This window comes from Bufo bufo, chromosome 9 (assembly GCF_905171765.1).
Source record: "Bufo bufo chromosome 9, aBufBuf1.1, whole genome shotgun sequence".
Lineage (NCBI taxonomy): Eukaryota > Metazoa > Chordata > Amphibia > Anura > Bufonidae > Bufo > Bufo bufo.
Window position 1 is genome coordinate 91,158,598 of NC_053397.1, and position 25,427 is coordinate 91,184,024.

Below are 25,427 nucleotides of genomic sequence, written 5' to 3' on the forward strand. Positions count from 1 at the left end.
GGTAGTCCCCTGAAATGGTCTTCCAACAGTCTTGAAGGAGTTCCCAGAGATGCTTAGCACTTGTTGGCCCTTTTGCCTTCACTCTGCGGTCCAGCTCACCCCAAACCATCTCGATTGGGTTCAGGTCCGGTGACTGTGAAGGCCAGGTCATCTGGCGCAGCACCCTATCACTCTCCTTCATGGTCAAATAGCCCTTACTTTCAAAGTTTTCCCAATTTTTCATCTGACTGACTGACCTTCATTTCTTAAAGTAATGATGGCCACTCGTTTTTCTTTACTTAGCTGCTTTTTTCTTGCCATAATACAAATTCTAACAGTCTATTCAGTAGGACTATCAGCTGTGTATCCACCTGACTTCTCCTCAACGCAACTGATGGTCCCAACCCCATTTATAAGGCAAGAAATCCCACTTATTAAACCTGACAGGGCACACCTGTGAAGTGAAAACCATTTCAGGGGACTACCTCTTGAAGCTCATCAAGAGAATGCCAAGAGTGTGCAAAGCAGTAATCAAAGCAAAAGGTGGCTACTTTGAAGAACCTAGAATATGACATATTTTCAGTTGTTTCACACTTGTTTGTTATGTATATAATTCCACATGTGTTAATTCATAGTTTTGATGCCTTCAGTGTGAATCTACAATTTTCATAGTCATGAAAATAAAGAAAACTCTTTGAATGAGAAAGTGTGTCCAAACTTTTGGTCTGTACTGTGTATATATATATATATATATATATATATATATATATATATATATATATATATATATATATATATAAAAAAGACTTATACTTCTCCTTTCTGCTGGAACCACTTCTGCGTTTGGCTCTAAAACATCTTTGGCGTATTTCCAAAAAATCCTGTGTGTGAATCCTCCCAAAGGTCTCATACACATGACCTTTGGATGTTTTGCGGTCTGCAAATTGTGGATCCGCAAAACACGGATACCGGCTGTGTGCATTCTGCACTTTGCAGAACAGCTGGCCCCTAGTAGAACAGTCTTATCCTTGTCCAGGTTCTATTTTTTTGCAGAATAGCCATATGGACATGGAATGCACACAAAGTCATTTCCGTTTTTTGTGGCCTCATTGAAGTAAATGGTTCCACAAAAAAAAAAAAACATAAACAAAAAAACGAAAATGACAGAGAAAAATAAAACTTTGTGTTCATGAGCCCTAAAGGTTCTATTTCATGTTTGTGGCCACGCCATGGTAACTGCATGAGGATTACCGCTAATTGCCATGTCACGAAAGTTAAAAAGCTGTCAAAAAGTCAAGTACCGTATTTGTCAGACTAATTTCATGTCCATAATATTGCATTCATTAGTCAGGATGAACGACAGTGTCGTGGCTCTTCTGACTTATTGCTCTCTGATGCCATCCAGGCTGTTTATCCTCTGCATTACGTCTTGGAACAGTTGCTGATCCTATGTGTGACACTATTCCTACTTGTGCATCTGCTTTCAGATGTTTATAACAGATTTTACGCATTATGGAAAGAAGAAATGGCTCTTTATGAATCCGCTGGTGTTTTTCCCTACCTCATAATTACTAGTAACCACCTTATGGAATTTTGTGTTGAAATTGTGAACTAATTATATTTAGATAAAGAGAGCTTCCCTAACCCCCAGTCTCCTGCTGTTTATATGGGCTCACCGCCAACATTAGTGAGAGTCTGTATTCTATTTACTCATGATGTTATATATTTCTATATATTTAATCATGAATTACATGGTATATTTTGGTACGGAACATAATCTATTCTTGATACTCGTTAGCCAGTGGGTTGCTAATCCATCTAAATTAGGAATGCACTGATTTCAACATGACATTTTTGTGGTAATTTTGCAGGAATAATAAAGTGATAACTTTTTGACAGCTTTTTTCGCTTCAGTGCGCAGCCACAGTTTCTACCCTTCTTTGGTGTTTTTTTATGATACTTTGATGGAAGTCAAGCGCCAATAGAGACTTACTACACACAAAAAATGCAGCTTGCTGTATTTTTTTATTGTAGTCAGAAGTACACGTACAGAACATGTGCAGCCCCAAACATGTCCTACCAGCCAAAGGCCACTTCAGCAGAGTTAGTATCCGATCAGCATTTTGCATCAGTATTTTTAAGCCAAAACTAGGAGTGGAACCTACAAAGGAAACTGGATTGGTTTTATACTAGCGCTATAGATCTCCAGCGGTCTCCATTATAGGTAATGAGGCCGGACAGAGACTTACAAGCTTCGGGCAATGACAGAATGCAAAGAGATCCGCCAGGCTGTTCCCTGCCGGTGCGAGTGAACGCACATAAAATCTACACAAATTTCTGTGCAGATTTAAGTTTGTTTCTGCAGCATATCCGTACCAAAATCCACAATGTCTAATATTTTTGGTGTGGATTGGATGCAGTTTTGTCTCAGATCTCAACCTTCTATTGAAAATGGAGAAATCCACAGCGAAAAAAAACGGAAATACAATTGACATGCTGCAGATTTTCACAGAAAAATATCCATAAAGTGTACATGAGATTAGGTGTAATCTCATGTACTTTGCTGGTACTGTAAAATGCCAGTTTTTCGCCACGGTAATCTGCACGGAAAATACCTCAATGTGTGCAGGTGGCCTAAGAGTACCTGCACATGGTACAGATTTGTGTGTAGAAAATGTGCATTTTTTGGTGCGCATTTTCATGCAGATTATCTGTTTATGTAAACAACCCCATTGACGTTTATGAGAAAAACGCTCTACAGAGGGTGCGGATTCGCACGAAAAATTGATGTGCTGTGGATTTAAAAAACTTCGCAACAGGCAATTTCTACACCTATGAAAAAAGCAAAGTGTACATGAGGTTTGTCAAATAAACTAGCATAATCCGCGCAGTGTGCGGGAACACTAACCATATGACCTAAGGGTAGAATGAAAGGCACCAAAATGTATCTTCAAGCACTTATAGTTCAGTACTGCCTTAGGGCTTGTTCACATGACCGTGTGAAGCCTGTGCCCGTGCTGTGGACCGCAAATTGCGGTCCGCAATGCACGGGCACCGACCGTGGGCCAGTTGCATGGGGATCGCGGACCCATTCACTTGAATGGGTCTGCAAGCCGTCCGTTCAGCAAAAAGATAGCGCATGTTCTATCTTTTTGCGGAGGCACTTCTTTTCTGCATCTCCGGATTTGCGGACCCATTGTAGTGAATGGGTCCGCATCCGTGATGCGGAATGCACACGGAACGGTGCCCGTGAATTGCGGATCCGCAAATGCGGTCCGCAATACGGCAACGGGCAGCACACGTTCGTGTGAATGAGCCCTTATTAATACAGTCTTTGGTCAGTGATCTCCATTACTGATTTTGAGCCAAAACCAAGTGCGGCTCTAAACACAGAACAGGTGCAGATCTTTCCCTTATACCTTATGTCTGTGGAGGCTCCACTCCTGGTTTTGGCTCACAATCACTGATGGAAATAACTGACCAAATACTGACTGTGTGAATAAGGACTCATGCACAAGCAGGTTGTTTGGGTGAGCATCCGAGCCGCATTTTTTGCTGCTTGGATGCGGACCCTTTCACTTCAATGAGGCTGCAAGGTGCTGTCCGCATTCCGTATCTCCGTTCCGGGGCCCCCCACCAAAAAATAGAACATGTTCTATTCTTGTCCGGACAAGGATAGGATTGGTCTATTGAGGGCCTAAGGCATAAGGAAGAAAACATCGTCCACTGATATCACAGAGTATAACTTATTGATACATACAGATGTAGTAGAGTTAACACATGCTTTTTGAGACGTGTTATCTAAACTAAATGCGTTAAGCAAACACCTTCCATTGCTTTTCAATGGCTTTTGTATCAAGATAACGCGATGAGTTAAGAAATTTAAGTTAAGAGTTTGTGTGTTAACCCTGCTACATCTGTATGTGATGCAGTTTGACCACTCATTCTTCATCAGGTATGATCATAGGTTTTTGGCATTTTTTCATTCAAGCATTCTTCCTTGTTTTTTTGCGAAGGTTTTTACTTATTAACCCATTTCATACCATTTAATAATGAGCTATTGCCTAAGAGAGCACCCATTTTTTCTATGTTCTGTTTGGCACCCTTAGGGCTCATGCACATGAATGTAAGGGCTCAATGCCCTGTATTGTGGACCGCAAATGGAAGGTCTGCAATATACGGGCACTGACCATGTGCACTCCGTGATGCGGATGTGGACCTATTGACTTGAATTCGTCCAAGATATGCAAGATGAGGCCAAAAATAGAACATGTCCTATCTGTTGCGGAGCAGAAGCACGGATCGGAACCCGCGGAAACACTATGAAGTGCTCCCGTGGACTTTCGGGTCCGTCCCTCCACACCGCAAAAGATAGGACTATCTTTGGCCATATCTTGCAGATCAAGTTAATGGGTCCGCATCACGGAGTGCACAAGGCCGATGCTCGTGTGATGCAGACTGCTATTTGAGGTCTGCAGCACGGGCATGGAGCTCTTACATTCATGTTCATGTGAATGAATATTTTGGTGATCATTTTGGAGCCGATTCCAATAAGAAAAAAAGGCCAAAATCTGCAAAAACTGTGAACAGGCCATGATTTTGCCGCATTTTCCATGTCTGAATCAGCTCCAAAAACTACTCCAAACAGCCTGCCTTGAGAAACGAAATTGGCTTTTTTTTAGGTGTCGGAAAAACCGTGCTTGGAAAAAAAAGCAGCATACCCTATCTTGGAGCAGAATGCAGCCCCCCCCCCCTTAAAAGCTACACCAAAATGCGCCTACAAGAAAAATGCATCATATATCAGGGTGGAATCCACGTTGATTTTTGGAAGGGGATTGTCAGGATCAATTGTGTGAAAGTACCCTACTGGATATCACCTTTTCAATAGAAGGGTGAGATCAGTTGCAAAACTGCCTCCAATCTGCACCAAAATCCACAATTAGAAATTACGGATTTAGGTGCGGATATGCTGCAGAAACGCACATAAATCCGCATGGAAATTCTTGCGGATCTTATGTTTGTTCACTCGCAGGTGGCCTAAGGGTAAAAGACAAATGTAACAACCGCAACACAAATTGTCATGAGTTTTAAATTGTTAATTTGAAAAAAGCTCTGACAGGTTGTAAATCTGTCTCTGAGCTTAGTGTTATATTTGTTAAGGATTTTCCTAAGTTTAGATTTTTTTTGTTTGTGTCTTAACTTTTCCTCTCATTTATTGTAGCCTTGTGGTTCTTGCTATTTTCCAGCAACTGGAATTGCTGACTACAAGAAGTTCAGTCTTGGCTATAATACTACTAGCAAAGTTGCACTTAATCACCACAATGTAACTGTTCTATCTTTTGAATGTATTTAAAATAAAGGCTGACTTCTCTGCACTTGTGCCTGAAGGATTTGCATTTACTGAATTTAACTCATATACTATGTGCCATATTAGTCCCCCCACAGTGATCCGCCACTTTAAAATGGGACCTCCACAGCAGCCCATCTCCTTAACTTTGACCTTCACAGCAGCCCGCCTCTTTAACAGTGAGTTTCACAGCACCACACTCCCTTGACAGTGACCTCCTCAGGGGCCCACCCCCTTAACAGTAACCTCCACAGTAACTCGCTCCCTTAACAGTGACCTTACAGTACCCTGCTGCCTTAATAGTGACCTCCACAGCAGTTGCCCCTTTAATAGTGGCCCCTGCCCCCTTAACAGTGACCTCCACAGTGTCCGCCCCCTTAACAGTGACTTCCACAGCAGCCTGTCCCCTTAACAGTAACATCCACAGTAAATGCCTCTTTAACAGTGACCTCCACAGCGCCCTGTACCTTTAATGCTAGGGCTACATGACGACATGTGTCGTGTGACATTTTGTCTCAACAATTTTTATAATGATAGGCTATGGTGTCGCACTGCGACGTGTGGCATGCTGCGACTGCGACAGTCACAAAAAATTCATCCATGGTGGATTTTTATGCGACTGTCGCAGTCGCAGCATGCCACATATCGCAGTGCAACACCATAGACTATCATTAAAATAAAAAATTGTCGCGTGACATTGGTGCAACATCAATGTCGCGCGACACATGTAGCAGTGTAGTTGTGTCCTATGTGTCGTGCGACACTTGTCATCATAATAGCAACGGAGCGAGGCGCAGACATAGCGTAGGGCGTACTGACTTAGGGGGAAGACCGTAGACTAGTAAGGGGTTAATGCTGCTGGGATGGTGCATGGTGGGGGGCTGGTCTGCTGAACGGAGTGGGGGGAGTTGGTAGTTTGGCGGGCTGTATATAAATCACAGAGGGAGGGGCTACTGGTCAGTTGCCAGCTAGAGCCAGCGAGTTTTTTCCCACCCTCCCACCCTTGTATTGGTTGGAGCCCTGTGGCAGTTTAGAAGGGGCTGCTTGATATGGGATCCTGGGGGAGCAATTCAATGGTTAAGAGATGCAGGACATGTTGGAGCCTGCATCTCATATGGTTTGTTAATAACGAGGATGGGGCTCCTGTTTGGGCTACACGGCCTACAGGAGGGATACTGGTATACTTCAAGGAGTTGGTGCCCTTGGGTCGGTGAGTGCGGCCAAGGGTAAGTTTGAAGTACGAGGTGAGGCGGTGAAGGAGGATACTGCTAGTTTGGGTTGCCCTCCAGGATCCTTGTTACGGTGCAGTAGGTGATAATGTTGAGGGATGTGTAAAAAGTGCCTGCTGTTGTTATTATTATTATTATTATTATTATTCATGTTATATGGTGAAAGATGTTGCTTGTAATGTGTGGAATAATAAAGTTTGGCCGTCATGGTCATTTTACCAAAGCAAGTAGGTGTTGGTGTGATTATTTAAAGGGGATCAGGGTAGGTATTAGTAGACGGAGGAAATTCTTCCATCCTATTAAGTCATGTAGCCCTAGCGTAAAGCTGACCTACAGCAGTGAAGAAAAATGGCTAGGTTGTTATGGAAACCTGGAGTAAAACTGTGTGTATGTGAAGACTAAGGGCCTGCGAGCTTCTACTAACTGATAAGGGACATGTGACCGTGTGTATTGCAGTTGGGATTTTAAGAGAAAGACTTGCAGGCTTGTATTGGCTAATGCAGGTCATTTTTTGGGAATATCTCAGGAACGGTATGTCCTAGAGAGCTGAGACCTGGTCTAAAACCTTCCCTGACACCTGATGTACCTGTGTGCCAAATTTGGTGAAGATCAGCCCAGTCGTTTGGTCGCACATAAATAACAGACAGACAGACAGATGTCGGGACATACATAAAAACATTGTGTACCGGCATGTTACTTCCACAGTATTCTTTCCAAGATAGTAAGTGATATGTGTACCAAGTTTAGTAGAAATTGATCAATGAGTTTTTGAGTTACAGAGCAATATGTATGTAGCAAAAACAGTTGGAGCATACAAACTCCATGCAGCTGCTGTGTAGGGGCATATGACCCCCACAAGATTTCTATCCAGGTAGCAAGGGATGTGTATACTAGAGATAGCCTTGCAGTTCGCCCCCAGAGGTCGTTCGCGATTCGTCAAACATGCGAACATATGGTGATGTTCGCATGCGCCATACTCTTTTGCATTGCACAGAAATTTGACCCATGACACATCCATCAGGTGGACAGGACAGCCAATTGAAATGTTTCAGCACATGGACACACCCCCACCCTATAACAGAACGCGATCTGGCAGCCATTTTACATTCTGTGTTTGGACAGTGTAGGGAGAGGTTGCTTTGAGGTGCAGGGACAGACTGTTAGTGACACCAAACACTAGCTAATAGGGCCACAAAAGTCATTTTAAGGACTGGTATAGGTGTGCTATCGATAGGTGTGATATACTGAGGGATGTGATACACTTATAATATACTTTCTAACATAGAAAGTATATTATAGTGCATTTGTATTGTTCCGCAGTTGTGTGCGGTTCTGCTACGATACTGCAGCTACACAGAGTGACAAACGCTATTGGAACAAATAATTTCTACTGGTGTGATATAGTGATCTACCAGTTGCCCCCCAAAATAACTGATTGAAGCAGGGGTGTTATATACAAATTATATACTTTCTATATAGTGCAGTTGGGTAGTGCAGCATTGGTTTGCGGTTTTGATGCGTTACCTCAGCTACAGATAGGGACAAACGACATTGGAACAAATAATTTCTACTGGTGTGATATACCAGTTGCCCCCCCCAAAAAACTGATTGAAGCAGGGGTGTTATATACCAATTATATACTTTCTACATAGTGCAGTTGGGTAGTGCAGCATTGGTTTGCTGTTTTGATGCGTTACCTCAGCTACAGATAGGGACAAACTACATTGGAACTAATAATTTCTACTGGTGTGATTTTAGGGTACTTTCACACTTGCGGCAGGACACTTGCTGCTGTTCACCGTGTCGTATCCGTCCTTCCGCTATTTCGCCGGACGGCCGCTCCGTCCCCATTGACTATAATAGGGACGGGGCGGAGCTCCGGCGCAGTACGGCAGTTTGCTGTGAGAGGCCGCCGGACTAAAAAGTCAGACATGCAGGACTTTTAGTCCGGCGGCCTTTCACCGTGCACTGCCGTGCTGAGCCGGAGCTCCGCCCCCATCCGCATTATAGTCAATTGGGACAGAGCGGCTGTCCGGCGGCACGGCGAAATAGCGGGAGGACGGATCCGACAGGGTGAACAGCCTGTCGGATCCGTCCTGCCGCAAGTGTGAAAGTAGCCTTACCAGTTGCCCCCCAAGAAAACTGATTGAAGAAGGGGTGTTATATACCAATTATACACTTTCTATGCGGTGACCGCATAATGTACCTCGAACCACAAAATCACAATTTCTTTTATGTCAGGTGAATGCCTAATTTTTAAGGCGGTGGCTGCAAATATGAGCTAAAGGTTTTTCAGGTTCATCTGCCATTAAAGTGAATGGGGCCCGCCGCGAACTTGCGGTTCGCGAACATTTGATCGCGATCGCGTTCACGAACCATCCCGGATGATGTTCGTCCATCACTAAATACCATGTAGTTTCATGATGTTGTCGACAAACACCTGTGCAAGAGTTTTAGCATTAGGAAGACCTGGTAATGCTATAAAGTGTGCAATCTTACTAAATCGATCAACAACAACCAGAATCACAGTTTTACCTGAAGAATTAGGTAAATCTGTGAAAAAATCCATGGATAAATGAGTCCAAGGTCTGGACGGGATGGGCAGCGGAAGCAAAGACCCGGAAGGCCGAGTATGTGTCACATTAGCACGTGCACAAGTACTACAGGCTGACACATAGTCCTCAACACACTTACGCAACCCCGGCCACCAGAATCCAACGAGATATGAGATCAACAGTGGATCTGCTCCCAGGGTGTCCTGTGAGAACCGTACAGTGATGTTCCTCAAACACCTTGTGACGTAATTCAGATGGAACAAACAACTTCCCCGGAGGACAAGAATCAGGTGCATCTCCCTGAGCCTTCAACACCTCTGCCTCCAGGTCGGGATATAGGGCGGATATAACCACCCCTTCGGACAAAATCGGACCAGGATCTTCCTAAGCTCCCCCCCCCCTTTCCAGGAAAGCTATGCGACAAAGCATCAGCCTTGACATTCTTAACACCAGGGCGATAGGTGACAATGAAGTTAAATATGGTGAAAAACAGCGACCATCTGGCCTGCCTTGGGTTCAGTCATTTAGCCGACTCCAAGTAAGCCCGATTTTTGTGATAAGTAAACACAGTAATAGGATGGATTGCTCCTTCCAACCAATGACGCCATTCTTCAAAAGCCAACTTAATGGCCAGCAATTCCCTACATCATAATTTCTTTCAGCAGTCGAGAGTTTCTTAGAGAAAAATGCACATGGGCGCCATTTACTGGGTGAAGGACCCTGCGACAAGACCACTCCTACCCCAACCTCGGATGCGTCAACTTCCACAATGAACGGCTGTGACACATCTGGTTGCACCAGAATAGAGGCAGAAGCGAAAAACACTCCTTCACAGCTGAAAAGGCTTGTAATGCTGCATCAGACCAAACAGAGAAATCCGCACCCTTCCTAGTCATGTCTGTTAAAGGTTTAACCACAGTCGAATAGTTCAGGATAAATTTACGGTAGTAGTTGGTAAAATGCATAAGCGCCTTCAGATTTTCACGACTATCCCAGGCCCACACGGCACGGACTTTCTCGGGATCCATACGAAAACCTGAGGATGAGAGCTAGTGGCGTCGCTAGGGGGGGGGCGAGGGGGGGCAATCGCCCCCCCCCATGTTGTTCTTTGCCCCCCCGGTTGCCCCTCCGCTGATTCCCCCAGGTGAATACTAATGAGCGCTTCCATTATGGAAGCGCTCATTAGAACCGAGAGACCAGGAAGTGGTGAACGCTCTGTACTTACCACTTCCTGGTCCTCGGCTGTCGGCTGTGCAGGGCTGCACACAGCGTGAGGGCGTTCTGTGACCTCACGCTGTGCGTGCCAGTTCAGAGCACAGTCGACTGAGGAGAGGCAGGCGGCGTCCAGGAGCAGGAGAGGTAAGTGTTTTTTTATTTTATAAAAAAATGTGGCTGCTGGGGGCATAAGGGGGTTAATGATGAGAGGCATATGGGGGCTAATGATGAGAGGCATATGGGGGCTAATGATGAGGCATATGGGGGCTAATGATGAGAGGCATATGGGGGCTAATGATGAGAGGCAGCATATGGGGGCTAATGATAAGAGGCATATGGGGGCTAATGATGAGGCATATGGGGGCTAATGATGAGGCATATTGGGGCTAATGATGAGGCATATGGGGGCTAATGATGAGGCATATGGGGGCTAATGATGAGAGGCATATGGGGGCTAATGATGAGAGGCATATGGGGGCTAATGATGAGAGGCATATGGGGGCTAATGATGAGAGGCATATGGGGGCTAATGATGAGAGGCATATGGGGGCTAATGATGAGAGGCATATGGGGGCTAATGATGAGAGGCATATGGGGGCTAATGATGAGAGGCATATGGGGGCTAATGATGAGAGGCATATGGGGGCTAATGATGAGAGGCATATGGGGGCTAATGATGAGGCATATGGGGGCTAATGATGAGAGGCATATGGGGCTAATGATGAGGCATATGGGGGCTAATGATGAGGCATATGGGGGCTAATGATGAAAGGCATATGGGGCTAATGATGAGGCATATGGGGGCTAATGATGAGGCATATGGGGGCTAATGATGAGGCATATGGGGACTAATGATGAGGCATATGGGGGCTAATGATGAGGCATATGGGGGCTAATGATGAGAGGCAGCATATGGGGGCTAATGATGAGAGGCAGCATATGGGGGCTAATGATGAGAGGCATATGGGGGCTAATGATGAGAGGCATATGGGGACTAATGATGAGAGGCATATGGGGGCTAATGATGAGAGGCATATGGGGGCTAATGATGAGAGGCAGCATATGGCGGCTAATGATTAGAGGCATATGGGGGCTAATGATGAGAGGCATATGGGGGCTAATGATGAGAGGCATATGGGGGCTAATGATGAGAGGCATATGGGGGCTAATGATGAGAGGCATATGGGGGCTAATGATGAGGCATATGGGGGCTAATGATGAGAGGCATATGGGGCTAATGATGAGGCATATGGGGGCTAATGATGAGGCATATGGGGGCTAATGATGAAAGGCATATGGGGCTAATGATGAGGCATATGGGGGCTAATGATGAGGCATATGGGGGCTAATGATGAGGCATATGGGGACTAATGATGAGGCATATGGGGGCTAATGATGAGGCATATGGGGGCTAATGATGAGAGGCAGCATATGGGGGCTAATGATGAGAGGCAGCATATGGGGGCTAATGATGAGAGGCATATGGGGGCTAATGATGAGAGGCATATGGGGACTAATGATGAGAGGCATATGGGGGCTAATGATGAGAGGCATATGGGGGCTAATGATGAGAGGCAGCATATGGGGGCTAATGATAAGAGGCATATGGGGGCTAATGATGAGGCATATGGGGGCTAATGATGAGGCATATTGGGGCTAATGATGAGGCATATGGGGGCTAATGATGAGGCATATGGGGGCTAATGATGAGAGGCATATGGGGGCTAATGATGAGAGGCATATGGGGGCTAATGATGAGAGGCATATGGGGGCTAATGATGAGAGGCATATGGGGGCTAATGATGAGAGGCATATGGGGGCTAATGATGAGAGGCATATGGGGGCTAATGATGAGAGGCATATGGGGGCTAATGATGAGAGGCATATGGGGGCTAATGATGAGAGGCATATGGGGGCTAATGATGAGAGGCATATGGGGGCTAATGATGAGGCATATGGGGGCTAATGATGAGAGGCATATGGGGCTAATGATGAGGCATATGGGGGCTAATGATGAGGCATATGGGGGCTAATGATGAGGCATATGGGGGCTAATGATGAGGCATATGGGGGCTAATGATGAAAGGCATATGGGGCTAATGATGAGGCATATGGGGGCTAATGATGAGGCATATGGGGGCTAATGATGAGGCATATGGGGACTAATGATGAGGCATATGGGGGCTAATGATGAGGCATATGGGGGCTAATGATGAGAGGCAGCATATGGGGGCTAATGATGAGAGGCAGCATATGGGGGCTAATGATGAGAGGCATATGGGGGCTAATGATGAGAGGCATATGGGGACTAATGATGAGGCATATGGGGGCTAATGATGAGGCATATGGGGGCTAATGATGAGAGGCAGCATATGGGGGCTAATGATGAGAGGCAGCATATGGGGGCTAATGATGAGAGGCATATGGGGGCTAATGATGAGAGGCATATGGGGACTAATGATGAGAGGCATATGGGGGCTAATGATGAGAGGCATATGGGGGCTAATGATGAGAGGCAGCATATGGCGGCTAATGATTAGAGGCATATGGGGGCTAATGATGAGGCATATGGGGGCTAATGATGAGAGGCATATGGGGGCTAATGATGAGGCATATGGGGGCTAATGATGAAGCATATGGGGGCTAATGATGAGGCATATGGGGGCTAATGATGAGGTATATGGGGGCTAATGATGAGGCATATGGGGGCTAATGGTGAGAGGCATATGGGGGCTAATGATGAGGCATATGGGGGCTAATGATGAGGCATATGGGGGCTAATGATGAGGCATATGGGGGCTAATGATAAGAGGCATATGGGGGCTAATGATGAGGCATATGGGGGCTAATGATGAGGCATATGGGGGCTAATGATGAGGCATATGGGGGCTAATGATGAGGTATATGGGGGCTAATGATGAGGCATATGGGGGCTAATGGTGAGAGGCATATGGGGGCTAATGATGAGAGGCATATGGGGGCTAATGATGAGGCATATGGGGGCTAATGATGAGAGGCAGCATATGGGGGCTAATGATGAGAGGCAGCATATGGGGGCTAATGATGAGAGGCATATGGGGGCTAATGAGAGGCATAATAAGTGTCATCCACAGATGCCCCCATAACAGTGTGTCTTCACAGATCCACCATAACAGTGCGCCTGCGCACTGACGAGAGACAGAAAGAAGGGGAAAGAATCCGCGGAAGCAAGCAGAGGACGGCACAGCAGACGACTGAATAGCTTCTTTTGTAAGTAAATAGTTTTATTATAAATGTATCCCTGCATACCGCAATTCTCTCGTATTTTGTAATCTTATTTATATATACTTATTTTGTTTTTGCCCCCCCATTTTTGACTGTGGTATCTTTGTGCCCCCCCTATATATTGTTCCTAGAGTCGCCACTGATGAGAGCAGGTAACCCAGGAATTGCACTTCCTGAACTGAAAATACACACTTTTCCATCTTAGCATATAACTTATTCTCTTTTAGGATCTGTAACAACTGTCGCACATGATCCTGATGAGTCTCCATATCGGAAGAATAAATTAATATGTCATCCAGATATACAACAACAAACCTCCCCACTAGATGATAAAAGATGTCATTGATAAAGTGTTGAAAAACCGCTGGAGCATTGGTTAACCCAAAAGGCAGGACCAGATTCTCAAAATGGCCCTCAGGGGTATTAAATGCAGTCTTCCTCTCATCCCCTTTACCAGATTATAAGCCCCCCTCAGATCCAACTTAGAGAACACCTTGGCACCGACAATCTGATTAAACAAATCCAGGATTAAAGGAAGAGGGTAAGGATCACGGACGGTAATACGGTTGAGCTCACGGAAGTCCAGACATGGCCTCAGGGTACCATCCTTCTTTTCTACAAAGAAAAAGTCAGCAGCTACAGGGGATTTGGATGGTCTGATATGTCCCTTCGCCAAACTCTCGGATATATATTCGGCATTACCTTTCTTTCCGGTTCCGAAAGATTATACAACCGAGATTTTATTTCAAGGCAGGAGACTCCATTATGCTAATACATCTTTCTTTTACTCCCAGCAGCAGAATAGTTAAAATTGTCACAGAAAAAAATGTACATAAATATGCAAACAAGGTGTAATCAGTAGCCAATAGTAACGTATCCCAGGTGATAAATGGCCTCTGCAATTGTGTGACTCTCTTCTTTCTGCTGCTTCCGCAGGAGCTACATATCTATATTTCTTGAATGCTATATATATATATATATATATATATATTTGAAGTTATAGGTTTTGCTGATATTTGTAGTCCTTCCTGTGCCTCCCAGTCTTCTATTTTACTATCCACTTTCAGTAGGTGTGTTTTCGCTCACCTACCCAGCTTCCCCAAGCTCTGTTTTTCTTCCCTCCATTCAGTGATTGTGAGCTAAAACCAGGATTGGAGCCTCCACAAACATAAGGTACAAGGTATAAAGATCTGCACCTGTTCTGTGTTTAGAGCCGCACCTGGTTTTGGCTCAAAATGACTGAAGGAAATCACTGACCGAAAACTGACTGTGTGAATGAGGCATTAGTCACCTCAGACTCCATTCTTTTCACTCAGCCGGCGTTCATGTCTTCCTCCATACTGCGCTTCTTCCCCACTCTGATTAGCCTAGTCAGCTGTCCACTGGCATCCCCTAGTGTTCTGACGCCTACTATTACAGTATCCTTATTCAGTGTTTGTTCACTGCTTATAGCTTTATCTATTTCTTCTTTCCCAAGTCTGCAATCTATGGCTGTGGCTTAATAGTTTGAGCAGCCATTACTAGTGAATTAATGGTGTGTGGGAGACTGGGGTTCTAAACCTGTGTCCTCCCTCAGGAATCTTCTCATGTAGTCTAACTTAATTAATTTTACGGCTAATTTACTTTTGTTTCACATTTTAAAATATATTAATTCATATTATTATTTCATATTAATATTTCACTATTTTTTAAAAATATTATTTCTTTATTTCATTAATAATTAGTAATTAATTTGTTCATTAATTAATTAGTTTATTTCAATTATTTATGTACATATATTATACTCGTTCCATAGAAATATATATATATACACTGCGTGCAGAATTATTAGGCAAATGAGTATTTTGACCACATCATCCTCTTTATGCATGTTGTCTTACTCCAAGCTGTATAGGCTCGAAAGCCTACTACCAATTAAGCATATTAGGTGATGTGCATCTCTGTAATGAGAAGGGGTGTGGTCTAATGACATCAACACCCTATATTAGGTGTGCATAATTATTAGGCAACTTCCTTTCCTTTGGCAAAATGGGTCAAAAGAAGGACTTGACAGGCTCAGAAAAGTCAAAAATAGTGAGATATCTTGCAGAGGGATGCAGCACTCTTAAAATTGCAAAGCTTCTGAAGCGTGATCATCGAACAATCAAGCGTTTCATTCAAAATAGTCAACAGGGTCGCAAGAAGCGTGTGGAAAAACCAAGGCGCAAAATAACTGCCCATGAACTGAGAAAAGTCAAGCGTGCAGCTGCCAAGATGCCACTTGCCACCAGTTTGGCCATATTTCAGAGCTGCAACATCACTGGAGTGCCCAAAAGCACAAGGTGTGCAATACTCAGAGACATGGCCAAGGTAAGAAAGGCTGAAAGACGACCACCACTGAACAAGACACACAAGCTGAAACGTCAAGACTGGGCCAAGAAATATCTCAAGACTGATTTTTCTAAGGTTTTATGGACTGATGAAATGAGAGTGAGTCTTGATGGGCCAGATGGATGGGCCCGTGGCTGGATTGGTAAAGGGCAGAGAGCTCCAGTCCGACTCAGACGCCAGCAAGGTGGAGGTGGAGTACTGGTTTGGGCTGGTATCATCAAAGATGAGCTTGTGGGGCCTTTTCGGGTTGAGGATGGAGTCAAGCTCAACTCCCAGTCCTACTGCCAGTTTCTGGAAGACACCTTCTTCAAGCAGTGGTACAGGAAGAAGTCTGCATCCTTCAAGAAAAACATGATTTTTATGCAGGACAATGCTCCATCACACGCGTCCAAGTACTCCACAGCGTGGCTGGCAAGAAAGGGTATAAAAGAAGAAAATCTAATGACATGGCCTCCTTGTTCACCTGATCTGAACCCCATTGAGAACCTGTGGTCCATCATCAAATGTGAGATTTACAAGGAGGGAAAACAGTACACCTCTCTGAACAGTGTCTTGGAGGCTGTGGTTGCTGCTGCACGCAATGTTGATGGTGAACAGATCAAAACACTGACAGAATCCATGGATGGCAGGCTTTTGAGTGTCCTTGCAAAGAAAGGTGGCTATATTGGTCACTGATTTGTTTTTGTTTTGTTTTTGAATGTCAGAAATGTATATTTGTGAATGTTGAGATGTTATATTGGTTTCACTGGTAAAAATAAATAATTGAAATGGGTATATATTTGTTTTTTGTTAAGTTGCCTAATAATTATGCACAGTAATAGTCACCTGCACACACAGATATCCCCCTAAAATAGCTAAAACTAAAAACAAACTAAAAACTACTTCCAAAAATATTCAGCTTTGATATTAATGAGTTTTTTGGGTTCATTGAGAACATGGTTGTTGTTCAATAATAAAATTAATCCTCAAAAATACAACTTGCCTAATAATTCTGCACTCCCTGTATATATATATATATATATATATATATATATATATACACAGTACAGACCAAAAGTTTGGACACGCCTTGTCATTCAAAGAGTTTTCTTTATTTTCATGACTAAGAAGGCATCAAAACTATGAATTAACACATGTGGAATTATATACATAACAAACAAGTGTGAAACAACTGAAAATATGTCATATTCTAGGTACTGCTTTGCACAGTCTTGGCATTCTCTTGATGAGCTTCAAGAGGTAGTCACCTGAAATGGTCTTCCAACAGTCTTGAAGGAGTTCCCAGAGATGCTTAGCACTTGTTGGCCCTTTTGCCTTCACTCTGCGGTCCAGCTCACCCCAAACCATCTCGATTGGGTTCAGGTCCGGTGACTGTGGAGGCCAGGTCATCTGGCGCAGCACCCCATTACTCTCCTTCATGGTCAAATAGCCCTTACTTTCAAAGTTTTCCCAATTTTTCGGCTGACTGACTGACCTTCGATTCCTAAAGTAATGATGGCCACTCGTTTTTCTTTACTTAGCTGCTTTTTTCTTGCCATAATACAAATTCTAACAGTCTATTCAGTAGGACTATCAGCTGTGTATCCACCTGACTTCTCCTCAACGCAACTGATGGCCCCAACCCCATTTATAAGGCAAGAAATCCCACTTATTAAACCTGACAGGGCACACCTGTGAAGTGAAAACCATTTCAGGTGACTACCTCTTGAAGCTCATCAAGAGAATGCCAAGAGTGTGCAAAGCAGTAATCAAAGCCAAGGTGGCTACTTTGAAGAACCTAGAATATGACATATTTTCAGTTGTTTCACATTTGTTTGTTATGTATATAATTCCACATGTGTTAATTCATAGTTTTGATGCCTTCAGTGTGAATCTACAATTTTCATAGTCATGAAAATAAAGAAAACTCTTTGAATGAGAAGGTGTGTCCAAACTTTTGGTCTGTACTGTATATATATATATATATATATATATATATATATATATATATATATACACATATATATATAGTAGAAAACGGACAGCACATCCAGTAGAAAATCGTGATTTAATAGCCCTTGTGGGACAGTGAAGCAACGTTTCGGCTTGGACACAGAGCCTTTCTCAAGCTCTGTGTCAGAGCCGAAACGTTGCTTCACTGTCCCACATGGGCTATTAAATCACGATTTTCTACTGGATGTGCTGTCCGTTTTCTACTATTACTCTGGGGTAAAGAGTTACACCCTTGGACATAGCACCCACTGTATATTTTTGTGAATTGGTGCTGCCATTTTTTCTTTTTGTATATACACTCACCTAAAGAATTATTAGGAACACCTGTTCTATTTCTCATTAATGCATTTATCTAGTCAACCAATCACATGGCAGTTGCTTCAATGCATTTAGGGGTGTGGTCCTGGTCAAGACAATCTCCTGAACTCCAAACTGAATGTCAGAATGGGAAAGAAAGGTGATTTAAGCAATTTTGAGCGTGGCATGGTAGTTGCTGCCAGACGGGTTGGTCCGAGTATTTCACAATCTGATCAGTTACTGGGATTTTCACGCACAACCATTTCTAGGGTTTACAAAGAATGGTGTGAAAAGGGAAAAACATCCAGTATGCGGCAGTCCTGTGGGCAAAAATGCCTTGTGGATGCTAGAGGTCAGAGGAGAATGGGCCGACTGATTCAAGCTGATAGAAGAGCAACGTTGACTGAAATAACCACTCGTTACAACCGAGGTATGCAACAAAGCATTTGTGAAGCCACAACACGCACAACCTTGAGGCGGATGGGCTACAACAGCAGAAGACCCCACCGGGTACCACTCATCTCCACTACAAATAGGAAAAAGAGGCTAGAATTAGCACGAGCTCACCAAAATTGGACTGTTGAAGACTGGAAAAATGTTGCCTGGTCTGATGAGTCTCGATTTCTGTTGAGACATTCAAATGGTAGAGTCCGAATTTGGCGTAAACAGAATGAGAACATGTATCCATCCTCTGATGGCTACTTCCAGCAGGATAATGCACCATGTCACAAAGCTCGAATCATTTCAAATTGGTTTCCTGAACATGACAATGAGTTCACTGTACTAAAATGGCCCCCACAGTCACCAGATCTCAACCCAATAGAGCATCTTTGGGATGTGGTGGAATGGGAGCTTTGTGCCCTGGATGTGCATCCCTCAAATCTCCATCGAATGCAAGATGCTATCCTATCAATATGGGCCAACATTTCTAAAGAATGCTATCAGCACCTTGTTGAATCAATGCCACGTAGAATTAAGGCAGTTCTGAAGGCAAAAGGGGTCCAACACTGTATTAGTATGGTGTTCCTAATAATTATTTAGGTGAGTGTGTGTATATATATATATATATATATAATTTCCTATATACCCTTATATATTTTCCTATGTCTAATGAGGATACACTGAAGACTCCAGGCACGCCAGGCGTAGAAATGAATGAGAGCATGCTCCAATCCTTAGTCGATACATCTGTTGCTAAATCTGTTACCAATGCTGTCCGCACAGCTATGAGCTCTATGCAAGACGCCATTGCTAAGTCAGTGGCCCTAACTATCGCTCAGTTACAACCCACTCAGTCTCCTCAGAAAGGTCCTTCTACCCCGTCGGACCTTTTCTGGTCGGCGGAGGATTCTACCTCCCATTTTATGGAAGGCATGAAGAAAAGTAAAGCCTCCCACAGTTTGTTAGGGAATGACAATGCATCCATTTGCGCTGAAAGAAAGAGGTCAATCCTCATGCGCCTGGATCCACAACTGATCCACCTTGCCACTTCTGACATTCCTCCCCCATCCGATGGCTCTCTCTTTGGACATAGCTTTGTTAAAGAAATTAACAAATATGTAGGGCTGTTATCATCCTTAGAAAAGGCTTAGACGTCTTTGAAACGTGTATTTCAAGGACATGTTTTTGGCAGGGCTGGGAAACGAAGAGGCCGGTTTCCCAGCTGCCAACCCCAAGGAAGCGAATATTTCCGTGCCCCCCCCCCCCCCCCCCGTGCAGATAAATTCTCTCTCCCATCTGCCTCCTATACAACAACTCCTTTCTTTCCCGCCAGAGGACGCCCATGGAGGTTAAGAGAACAGAGGGGCTTCTCAAGGTCCAGACCCGCTACAGGTAAGCAAGTTTCTTCTTCCATTTTTTTTTCCCATCTTCCCTTGGGAGGCCGAATCGCTCATTTTATTCATGTTTGGGCTACGATAACCACAGACTCGTGGATTCTAACCACTGTAGTGGGTTATCAAATAGACTTCATATGTCCTCCAGTCAAATACAGAGACCCCATGCTATAATTTTTCTCAAAAATAGACCGAGATCTAATAAGATCAGAAATAAGAGAACTGAGTTCCAAAGACGCTATTACACAAATCTCTTGGCAATCCCAAGGATATCTGAGCAATATTTTTCTTGTCAAAAAGAGAGACGGCGGTCACAGTCCAGTCATCAACCTAAGAGCTCTCAACAATTTTGTTTTCTACTGCCACTTCAAAATGGAGGGCATTCATCTATTGAGAGACCTACTAATACAACACGTTTGGCTTGCCAAGGTAGACTTGAAAGATGCCTACCTCACGGTGCCTATGCACCCTCTATCCCAACCCTACCTCCAAGTCATATGGGATGTTCGGAAATTCCAATTCTCAAGTCTACCATTTGGTCTCTCTTCGGCTCCCTGGTGCTTTACAAAGCTATTAAAACTAGTGGTCGCCATGCTCAAGTCCCGAGGCGTTAGTCTAATTATTTTCCTAAACGACATTCTAATCATGGCTCAGTCTTGGTCAATAATTCTACTCCATATTCAATGGACTCTATCTCTCCTGATGAACCTGGATTTTCTTATAAACCATAAAAAAATCCATTTTGAATCCCTCAAAATTTTTTGGGGTTCCTGATCGACACTCGATCAGCCATCCTAAGGCCACTTTTTACACGAGCGTGTCCGGATAAGGTCCGGATGCGTCCCGATGCATTGCGGCAAACCCGCGCGAGTAGGTACGCAATTGCAGTCCGTTGTTCAGTTTTTAGCGCGCGGGTGCAATGTGTTTTGCACGCGCGTGATAAAAAACCGACTGTGGTACCCAGACCCGAACTTCTTCACAGAAGTTCAGGTTTGGGTTCAAGGTTGTATAGATTGTATTATTTTCCCTTATAACATGGTTATAAGGGAAAATAATAGCATTCTGAATACAGAATGCATAGTAAAATAGGGCTGGCGGGGTTAAAAAAATAATAATAATAATAATTTTAACTCACCTTAATCCACTTGTTCGCGCAGCCGGCATCTCTTCTGTCTTCATCTGTGAGGAAAAAGACCTTTGATGACATCACTAAGCTCATCACATGGTCATTCACATGATCCATCACCATGGGGATGGATCATGTGATGAGCGTAGTGACGTCATCAAAGGTCCTTTTCCTCACAGATGAAGACAGAAGAGATGCCGGCTGCGCGATCAAGTGGATTAAGGTGAGTTAAAATATATATATTTTTTTTTTAACCCCTCCAGCCCTATTTTACTATGCATTCTGTATTCAGAATGCTATTATGTTCCCTTATAACCATGTTATAAGGGAAAATAATAATGATCGGGTCCCCAGCCCGATCGTCACCTAGCAACCGTGCGTGAAAATCGCACCGCATCCGAACTTGCTTGCGGATGCTTGCATTTTTAGCAAGCACTAACCCCAGACACCAAGGAAGGACTCCTGTGGTGGTTACAGCATATCCAGGCCAGGAATGGGAAGGCTATCTTCAATTCAATACCGGACATGATAATAGAGTCAGACGCCAGTCTCCAGGGCTGCGGTGGCTCGTTGCGGCTCCCTTTCCACAGGAGGGAAGTGGTCCGCAGAAGAGGCATCTCTTCATATCAATTGTTTCGAACTTCTGGCCGGATCCTTTACCCTCAAGAGTTTCACGAGGGACAAGTCACACTGTTGTATTCTCCTGAGGATGGACAACATCTCAGCAGTGCAATATGTCAATCGCCTTGGGGGCACCAGATCAGAGCGTCTGGCCAACATTGCCAAGGAATTCTGGCACTTTTGCCTAGACAAGAACATCATTCTCAAAGCGGAATATCTTCCGGGCCATTCCAATTCTATTGCAGATTGGAATTCCCGCTTCCTGGCCGACCTCAGTGACTGTTCTCTGTCTGAATCGGCAACTCCCACAATTCTTCAGCTGGCGTCCAGATCCAGAGGCTCTAGGCACCGATGCTCTCCTCTAAATTTGGCCCTCGGGGACTCTGTACGCGTTCCCTCCTTTTGCCTTAATCCTGCGAGTCATTCTTCTGACAAAAATTCAGAAGGCAACCCTGATGTTAATCATTCCTTTATGGCCGACCTAGACCTGATTTTTCCAGATCTTGGAGATGGTGGAAGACTTTCCGCGCATCCTTCCATCTCATCCTTCCATTCTTCTAGACCCATTTGGGAATCCACACCCCCTGGTTCAAGCAGAGACCTTGTCCCTTGTTGCTTGGCTCATCTCAGGCCAACAAACTCTGATTCTTACGGATCAGCCTGGAAAATTTGGTCTGATTGGTGCAATCAATGGGATCTGGATCCCGTATATGCACCACTAAACCAATTATTACATTTTCTTTCCGCCTCTTTTGAAGCACAGAAAGCCTACCAAGTTATTAACGTCTATCGATCGGCTATCTCTTTCTATCATTCTCCCATTCAATCTTTACCTGTGGGCAAACACCCCTTGGTATGTAAACTGATGAAAGGAATTTGATGGTCCACATGGGATGTCAGTCTTGTGTTCAATCTATTTAATTCCTGGGAGAATAATGATTCTCTATCCCTAAAATGTTTGTTATTCAAACTCGCTATGCTCCTATGCCTAATTTCTGTTAAGCGAGTTTCAGATGTTCATGCCCTAGATATTGCTCACAGACAAAACTTATCTCAGGGAGTAAAATTCTTTATCGTCGGTCGCACCAAGACCAATATTTCTACAGTATTCTACCCGATGTTTCCACAACAAGAGAAATTGCGTGTAGTCCGCTGCTTACGATTCTATGAGAAGAGAACTCTGCCTCTTAGGAATCCGTCATGCTCACAACTCCTTTTCTCCTACTCAAGCCCCATGCTCCAGTTTCTGCTTCTACTTTATCCCGATGGATATCTCAGACTATGTCCCTAGCTGGTATTGATACTTTCATCTTTAGAGCCCCCTCCACCAGGGGCGCTTTGTCCACTAGAGTCAGGCAGGCAGGAGGCTCTCTTGCTGATATTGTAAAAGCAGCCAACTGGGCTTCTGAATCTGTCTTCAGAACCTTTTATTTCCGCCCCGACCCTTATGTGTCCATGGTGTTATTTGACTAATGCTAGTCTTATGTTGTCTTACCTAACGGTAATTGTTGATAGCATATTTTAGAAGTATAAGCTTTAAACATGCATAATGGAGTCTCCTGCCTTGAAATAAAATTGAAGATTTTTCTAGCTTTCAGTGAAGGAAAATATAGATATTATGAAATACAGGAGATGAACATTAACCCACCCATGTGTTTCTTATTCCCTTTCAGTATAATCTAGTTCCATATGTCTGGCGGAGTTTCCAATTCGTCTTTAAGTTCTGAGAATTCGTCTTCATTGAGTTTATTCCTTGGTTACTTTCCATTCATGTTTTGGATCTATCTTATTTGTCTCCAGAAAGAAGGGAGTCACACGATTGCAGACGCCATTTATCACCTGGGATACGTTACTAATGGCTAATGATTACACCTTGTTTGCATATTTATGTAATTTTTTTCTGTGACATGTTTAACTATTCTGCTGCTGGGAGTAAAAGAAAGATTTATTAGCATAATGTTCCTCTCCTGTCTTTTATAAAAATCAATATTTTCCTTCACTGAAAGCTAGAAAAATCTTCCATTTGGGCAATTTAGCTCCTGGAATAAGATTGACGGAACAATCACATTCCCGATGCGGAGGGTACAGCTTTTGTGGTGACCACAGAGAACAACGTATTAAGACAGTTGTCTATGCAAAATTCACTCCAATCGAGAATCTGTCTCACTTGCCAATCGATGGTAGGGTTATGTTTGCTTAACCACGGTAGACCTAACACCACCGAAGCAGGCAGACCCTCCAACACATAACATGAGATAGATTCCTGATGAAAATCACCCACTCTTAAATGAATGTCATTCACCACCTGCGACAGGCATTTTTGGGTAAGAGGTGCTGAATAGAGTTAAGCGGACACCTGGATGTTCGGGTTCGGCCGAACTTCGCAAAAAAGTTCGAGTTCGGGACCTGAACTTAACCCCGAACCCGAACCCCATTGAAGTCAATGGGGACCCGAACTTTGGAGCACTAAAATGGCTCTAAAAAAGTAATGGAAAGGGCTAGAGGGCTGCAAAAGGCAGCAAAATGTGTTTAAGAGCATGTCAAGTGTTCTGCAAACAAATGTGGATAGGAAAATGACTTCAAATAACATAAAATACGTAAAAATTATAAATAATCTTGATCTAGGAGGTGGAGGTCCATATGGAGTAGGAGGTTGAGGAGGCGGTGGACGTGGTGGTGTAGGTGGAAGGGGTGGTGGAGGAGGAGGAGGTAGCCAACCCTTTTTTGTTGTTGTTGTTGTTGTTTAAATTAGGGTACACCCCAAAGCATTGTGAAATATAAAAAATAAAAGTAAAAGAGAAAGTGCACTGGAGTATAACAATGGCTGGGTGAGGCCGGTATACATGTCTATTCTGCACAAGGTACAGACAAGTCCTGTGGGATCCATGCCTGGTTCATTTTAATGAACATGAGCTTGTCCACATTGGCTGTGGACAGGCGGCTGCGCTTATCTGTGATAACGCCCTTTGCTATGCTAAGCACACGTTCAGACAATACACTGGTTGCAGGGCAGGCCAGCACCTCCAAGGCGTAAAGGGCAAGCTCAGGCCATGTGCCCAATTTGGAGACCCAGAAGTTGAAGAGGGCAGACCCATCAGTCAGTACATGTAGACGTGTGCACACATACTGCTCCACCATGTTGCTGAAATGCTGCCTCCTGCTAAGACGTTCCATATCAGCTGGTGGTGCTGGTTGTTGTGGCGTGCTTACAAAGCTTTTCCACATTTCAGCCATGCTAACCCTGCCTTCTGAGATGCTGGCGGTGCCCCAGCTGCGTTGGCGACCTCTTCCTCTGCCTTTGCCTTGTGCTTCCACTGTGTACCCACTGTCAGGTGGGAATGCCATCAGCAGCGCATCTACCAGCGTGCGTTTGTACTCGCGCATCTTACGATCACGCTCCAGTGAGGGAATTAAGGACGGTACATTGTCCCTGTAACGGAGATCCAGCAACGTGGCCACCCAGTAATCAGTACAAGTTATAATGTGGCCAATTCGGCGGTCGTTGCGGAGACACTGCAGCATGTAATCGCTCATGTGTGCCAGGCTGCCCAGAGGCAACGACAAGCTGTCCTCTTTGGGAGGTGTATCGCCTGTGTC

The 25,427-nt window shown here is 44.2% G+C and overlaps 1 protein-coding gene across 1 annotated transcript in view; it reads right to left on the bottom strand.

Moving 5' to 3' along the window:
• The window catches only part of LOC120979012 (complement factor H-like), a 139,902-nt gene that overhangs the window by 63,654 nt on the left and 50,821 nt on the right, over window positions 1-25,427 (bottom strand). The gene's annotated exons all lie outside the window — the stretch shown is intronic.